Source organism: Coenobita brevimanus, chromosome 65 (assembly GCF_032717465.1).
Source record: "Coenobita brevimanus isolate Jiangsu-jjx chromosome 65, ASM3271746v2, whole genome shotgun sequence".
Taxonomy (NCBI): domain Eukaryota; kingdom Metazoa; phylum Arthropoda; class Malacostraca; order Decapoda; family Coenobitidae; genus Coenobita; species Coenobita brevimanus.
This window is the reverse complement of record NC_137018.1, coordinates 54617277-54625012: the sequence shown is the minus strand read 5'-3', so window position 1 is coordinate 54625012 and position 7736 is coordinate 54617277.

Here is a 7736-nt window from a genome sequence, read left to right as displayed (position 1 = left end):
AGAGAAGTAAATGTTCATATACTGATATGGTGGTTTTTATGGCTGTAACAGTCAGCTGCATGAATCATACAGTGCAGTCAGATAATTACAGTACATGCATATTCATAGGCCAAGTAGAAATAAAGTATGTTTCACTTGCTTATTTGTTGACATCCAAACTCTAAATGGACTATCATATTCTGAAGGAAATTCAGTCACATGCAAGAGGACATATGTTTTAGTACTGTGTATAATGATCTTTTGGCAACTATTAGGGTAGAAAGAAAGGTGCTAACATTTTTTTGTCTGGCAAATAACTGCAAAACAATATACTAATAAAAAATCTACAGCTTGCTCTTGTATTTACAGTAGTTACCTGAAATCTGATTGAATCATTATCAGTAAGAAATTCTGCATAAGTTAAGAATTACAAAAATATGGCATATAGATAAAGGGAAAATATAAGTAAAATACATGTACTGTACAGTACTGTACATTAAGGCATCTGGTTGTAGAGACAGATTAATGGTAGTATTTTTGTACAGTAATTTTGATATACTGTACCATAATTTGTATTATATTTGTGTGTTGCCTGACACTGGTCCTCATAAAGGGTAGCACAAAAAGAACTAGACATTTCTGCCCTTACTCAGTAACAACCCCTCTCCCCACAATAGCACCTTCCCTTACATATTCTCACACCTTATCTGTTCACCTCATTCTCAGTCCCCCTCTTCCCCTGCCAACCATCTCATTCCCATACATAATCCTAATCAGTCTCATTCCATTGCCTCTGCATGGTTATTATTGCCTGGGTTGAAATCCTGGTGTGGGCAGCTGGCACCACTTGACTCTGGTGTATACCCACCCTTTGTGGGTTCGTTGGTAAAACGAGTACCTAGGAGAGAGCTGTGGTAACCTGAATGATGCAGTGGTCTTAACTCCTCCATAGGCTCAAAGGTTTAAAAAGTATGAGTGCCACACCTAAGCACCTTGTGGTACAGTATTAGCCCCCACCTTTATTTTTACCTTCTCATGGCTGAAGGAACTTGGAGTTTTCCCCACATTATCAGCATCCCTCCCCACACCCCATAGGTACTTATGCAGGAACTTGCTGCAAGAGCAGTCATTCTTGATTTTCTCAAGCATTGTCCATTTTGTTATGTATTTTGTTAGTTGTGACGATAATGAATGATAATGACAACTATAGTTATTTATACCATCATCATCATCACCATTATGCAAACTTTCTTTTCCCATCTAAGGATAGGGTAATGATAAGGTGTCAGTGCACTGATGTATGTACTTTATTATTGATTATTGTAATGGGAAGGATGTTGTGATATATGGGATGGTTCAGGAAACTGTCTCTTTTTCTCCTGTAGTCCTCCTGGAGTATTTTTCTTCCCTCTTGGCTGCACCTCTGCACTTCTGCTCCCCCCACATCCCCCCTTGACCCCACCGACGCCATGTGGCTCTGGCCGAGAGTATATGCAGCATTAATTTAATTTGTTTCATCATCCAGTCCTTCACTGACCCATCAGAAGAGTAGAGGTCTGGGGCTGGGCTGCTCATTCCAGTCATATAAGGAGAGATTGACCAGTTGCATGCACTCTAAGTAGAAGTATGTGAGCAAAAAACCCAACCACCCCTGGATTTTAGCCCATATAGGCCAATCCAGTTGAATCACCATAAACCACTTGACAGCCAGGTGTCTATTTAATGATAATAATAATATGAAGTTTATGTTAGATAATGGCACCCATAATCCATTCACTTATGTAGTGTTCACCTTCAGGTGACTAATGGATACACTGAATGACTAGCTAAATGATATCCTGTAACCCAAGAACCCATGTACTACACTGGAGGATAGCCATACATAACCAACAAATGGATACTTGGTTGTCAAATGATTTGACATTCTTAACTGGATGCAGACCATAAGAGTATAAATGACAAGTATAGGTGCGGTTTATTGCTTAAATATTGCCATGCAAGGTCGAGCAATTGGTCACTCACATTAAATGAAAGGGGAGTACTTGAGTATCCTAGCCCTGGATCCCTGTGCTTCTGAGTGGGCGGTTAAAGGAATGAATGTTGGTTGAATGGATGGATAAGGAAATACAAGCATGTTTGTGTACACGTAGTAATCATATACTGTATGGGCCACATTCTAGGTGGCAAACGAGGCTTCATGGCGCCTCTTCCATTGCATTTAACATATTACATCATACACTGTCCTGTGTGCTATATATGCAGTTTCATTTTAGTATCAACATAGTTTGCATCAGTAACATTTGTCTTAACTATCCATAGCCAGACACCTTAATCCTGTAAGGGGTGACCAAAACAGTAACATACTAGAGGATAATAAGGTGTATGATTAAATAATTGAGGAGGAGGAGCCACAAAATCTCCAAAGCCACTTAGAATATGACCACAGAAACAAGCTGTGTTCCAGATCTTGCAACTTTTAACTATGTGTACAATTGGTAGTGTAAAGTGAGGCAAACTTTTAAATCAGTTTTTGAGGTAGCAGTGGAACTTTGTCAGGCAATTTTTCTGTAATTTACTGTGGACCTAATAGCAAAAATGACACAATTGGCAACACATAAGAAATAAAATGATGTAGTTTGTTTAAGCTGATGAAAGAGGTTGTAAACAAGAACCATTAACTTGTTTACACAAAGAAAATTTATTGATTTATTTGTTCACTATTTATTTATTTATTACTGCTACATGATTTATTTAGCAAATAAGTACCACCCTGTTTGAAAAGGTAAAAACGAGCGAGAGTACTAGGAATAACTGTACTCCTCGGAACTTACCTTAGAGCTCTGGCCACATAGACTTCTGGCCCCCAACCAATTGGCAGAGGGGAACAGGGAACCGGGGAAGGGTCCAAGAGGGTTAGGGGAGGGGCCAAAGTGTTCTCAACTCCAGTCTGGGTGGTAAGGTGGAGAGAGTGATTAGTAGGGAAGGTAGAATACAGGATTGGGATGGTAGGAATATTGGAATGATTGAAATATACCACATTAAAGGATTTGATCAGTGGATAAATAGTTGGCAGATATGGTAATGTATGTAGATGTTGACTCATATTCCAGCTTTATCCCCAAATTGCTTATCCATGCTTATGTGATCTTACAAATTAAGCATGGTAATTTCTTCTTTTACCTATACTATATATGACTGACACACCAGAATGGGGTCAATCTGATTGATTTTCTACCTGATATCCGTCTGTAGCTATATATAAGTAAGGTTTTTATTAACTGAAAATTTACTGCTGATATGTCCTCCATCGTTTGTATTTTTTTGCACTGAGGCAAAATGAGTCATATTTGGGAAGATTGACCTCATGATAATGGATATTCAGATTACCGAAAGATACCTACAGTGGCAGCATTGACGAGGAAGTTGAGGGCTGTGATGAGGGTTTCTGTCAGACCTTTCTTCCCTCCAGTCGTCACCAGCCCATCTTTCTCTTTGCCACTCCTTTTTGTCATATCTTGGGCCGCCTGTCTTCCTTCTGCTCTCGTGATCAGTGTCTCTTGTTCCCTTTCTATCCCCTCTTTAGTGTCCTTCTTGCCTCCCTGAGCCTTCTCTGTTTCTTTCTTTACTCCAGTTGCCTCTTCCTGTATGCTTCTCTCTCCGCCCAGCCCTTCATTCATCTTTTCCCATCCAATTTTTCTCTTCCTGATCTGCTCCTTCCTGTCCCCCAGACCCCTTTGCGTTACCTCCCCCTCTATTGCTGTTGTCTGTCTTATATTCCTTGCTGCAGCCATCCCTTCAAGCATCTCTTTACCCTGACCCTCCCGGCCCTTCCATCCTTGTCCCTCCCATCCCTCCATGTTCCCCACCCTCATGTGAGAAAGCCAGAAGAGAGCCACATCCACCAGGGACCTCCTCTTGCGTCCTGGGGGAAACACCACAATCTGGGGATGCAATCATAGATTGGTTACGGAGGTTGCCGATGGAACACAGTTCCAAGCCCATCAAGTATCCTTGGCTCAGTAATTAACTTACAGTCTGTACAGGACACAGTATATGCCTTCATACACTGGGTAGATTGGGGTAGTTCTATAGATAATACTGCATACACTATTGTATATATATATATATTTTTTTTAGTATGTAACTACAAATGTGTCAGCTCGAGGTGTATGTATGTCAAGTTCAAGTTTGAAAAGGTGAAAGTGGCAGTGAATGTAGTGTATGCACCGTGTGAGGACAGGAGTGAGAGAAAGACAGGTTTTGGGATGAGCTGGGTGAAGTTGTGGGAGAAATGCCCAGGAGCTATAAAGTGATCGTGATGGGGGATATGAATGGAAGAGTAGGCACTGGGCCTGAGGATGACATAATGGGTTGTTATGGAGTACCAGGAGAAAATGATAATGGGAATCGACTAAAGGATATGTGTCAGGAGAGGAGGTTGTGCATTTGAAATTCTTATTTCAAGCACAAAGATGCACATAAATTTACATGGTATAGAGGAAACGGGGATTGTGTGGAAAGAAGCCCGATTGATTACGTGCTCGTAGAGAGGTCGATGATGGGAATGGTTGCTGATACGAGGGCTGTGAGAGGACGATGTGAAGGTCTGTCAGATCATATGATCGTGGTATGCAAGATCAAGCTGAGAGGAGTGAGGTGGATCAAGAGAGAAAGGAGCAGTCAGGGAGAAAGACTGAAAGTTGAGAACCTGAGGATCAAAGAAACGGCAGATGATTACAGGACCAAAGTAGAAGATGAGTTAGAATCGGTGAACTGGAATGAAATGGGTCTGGACAGCCTGTGGATGCATATAGGGATTGCTTAGTTAGGAATGCTGAAGTGGTGTGTGGTGTGGCAAGAGTATCAACAAAAAAGAAGGGTACGGCATGGTGGGATGAGGTTGAGAGAGCATTGGAGGAAAAGAGGAAGAAGTGGCTAAAGTGGTTACAGGATAGGGGTTCAGTTGAAATAAGAACTGAGTATATCGAGAGCAAGAAGCACGTAAAGAGACAAGTGAAGAGGAAAAAGGAGGAGGTAAATGATGATCTGCGAAGAAAAATGAATGTGAACTACAGTACTTTGAAAATAGGAAGTTATTCTGGAAAGAGGTGCGGAAATGTAGATGTGAAAGCGGAAACAAATGTGATGGTGTGAAGGATGCAGGTGGTAGCTTACTAACCCATGGAGATGAAGTAAGGACCAGATGGAAAGAATATTTTGAAAGCCTGATGAATGGGAATAGAGAGAGCAGAGCGGCTGTAAACATGATTGGTTTTGGGGGTGTGCAGAGAAGGAATGCAGTGCCAGGAGACGTGACACTTGCACAGGTGAAGAGCACTGTGAAACGGCTGAAAAATGGGAAAGCAGCTGAGATTGATGAGGTGTATGCAGAGATGCTTAAGTGTAGTGGAGAGAGTGGAATGAAGTGCTTGTTGGAGATATGTAAGAAGGCATGGATGAGTGAAACTGTGCCTGCAGAGTGGAAAAAGGCTGTGATTGTACCCCTGTACAAAAATAAAGGTGAGCAAAGTGAGTGCAAGAATTATCGTGGCATAAGTTTATTGAGTGTGGTAGGGAAGGTATATGGAAGAATTATTATAGAGAAAGTAAGAGAGATATCAGAAGTCTTAGTGAGTGATGAACAGGGTGGCTTTAGGAGTGGCAGAGAATGTGTGGATCAAGTATTTGCTGTGAGACAGATAGCAGAGAAGGCTTGTGAGAAAGACCATAAGGTGTTTATGGCATTCATGGATCTGGAAAAAGCATACAACAAAGTAGACAGAGAGGGATTGTGGAAAGTTTTGCGCATGTATGGTGTAGATGGTAAGCTGCTAGGTGCTGTCAAGAGCTTTTATGATGGTAGCGAAGCATGTGTAAGGGTTAATGGGCATCTAAGTGAGTGGTTCAAGATCGGTGTGGGCGTGCGATGGGGTTGTGTGATATCCCCTTGGTTGTTCAATATATATATGGATGGGGTGATGAGAGAAGTAAAAACACGAGTAATGGAGAGAGGGATGGCGCTGGTAATGAATGGTGATAGATGGAATATCTCAAATTTGTTGTATGCTGATGATGCAGTACTGCTTGCAAGTACCGGACAAGAACTCAGTAGGCTAGTGCAGAGTTTTGCTGATGTCTGTGAGTGTCGTGCCTTGAGAGTAAATTTAGAGAAGAGTAAAGTGATGGCTATTGAGAGAGAAGGTGTCTCCCAGTGTGATGTCACAGTGAATGGAGAGAGACTAGAATTGGTGAGAGAGTTCAAATACTTGGGTACAGTGATAGAAAAGAGAGGAAAATGTGCAAAAGAAGTTGAAAGTAGAGTGACACAAGGAAGAAAAGTTGCTGGTGCAATGAAGGCCTTGATAAGAAACAGAGACTTGAGTGTTGCAGCTGCACGAGGCTTACATGAGGGAGTGTTAGTGCCAACTCTAACATATGGGTGTGAAACTATGGTGTGGCATAAAAATGAAAAGTCAAGGGTAAGAGCAGTGGAGATGGGATTGCTGAGGAATGTACTGTATGTGGAATACAAAGGGTGGATAGGATATAAAATAATGTGATTCTTCAAAGGTGTGGAGTGAGGAAGTCGATGGACACCAGAATCGAAGAGTGTGTCCTGAGATGGTATGGTCATATGGAAAAAATGAATAACAACAGAGTGGTGAAAAAGGTACACCTGAGCGAATTTGAAGGAGGGAGGAAGTGAGGTAGGCCAAGGAGAAGGTGGAGAGATATGGTGGATGAGTGTGTGAGGAAGAGAGGTTTGGAAGTTGGTGAGGCTAGGGAACTGACGAGATCGAGTTGGCTGCATAAGTTTTGTGAGGAGAAGTGCGTAATCAGGGATTTTGACACCCCTTGTGAGCATGGCAGCGTCCAGATTGCCTCAATCGGAAACGCTGTGTGAAGCCGCAGAATGTGGTGAATGTTTTTGGCGTATCCAGTGGAGCCAGGATTCCGGGGGCTTGAATGATGAGTGAATGGAAGTGTGGCCTATTTGGATTGGGGAAGTTTGTGCTGTCTGGAAATTGCTACTCCTCACCCTGCCCTTGAGTGGGAAAGAAGGTCCGGATGATGATGATGATGATGAACTACCTATTTATTGTCATATTTCAGAGTATGTTGAATACAGTTACATTTCATTCTACATTATCTGGGAAACTAGGAAGCTATCCAAATTTAGATTAGTGAAGCAATTGGAATGAATGGTGAGAAAATTCTTTTGAATTACTACAGTATACATTTGCTTTGTAAAAGCTCTTTGGAAAGAAGAGATGAATGAAATATTTAACTTTTTTGTTGAATTGGGTATGAAGATACCAGCCGTGCCTCACTTGCAGTAAACACATATATTGTAGCATAAAAACTTGTTCCTTCCCACCCCCCCCTGCCCCATACACTCACCTGGTTGGCTGTATTACTGTTCGCATTAGCGTCCACATTACTGTTACTGATGGCGCTGTTGTCATTGAGATTATTGTCATTATTATTATTGTTGATGTTGTTATTTATATTGAGCACAAGTGACAACACCCCAGTAACAAAACTGAGGTAGCTGAAAGCGTTATAACCTGAGAGCAGCCCACTGGTCGACACACATTTACGAACTTTCTTCTGGCCGGGCATGTATAGGATGGGTAGTTGGGTGGATCGTTTCCTGAACACTTTTGTTAGTTGATGGGTCGTGTTGGTTGAGGGTTCAGCTGAGCTTGAGGGTTTGACTGGGGTGGTTGAGAATTTGGTTGAGTTCATTGGAAGTT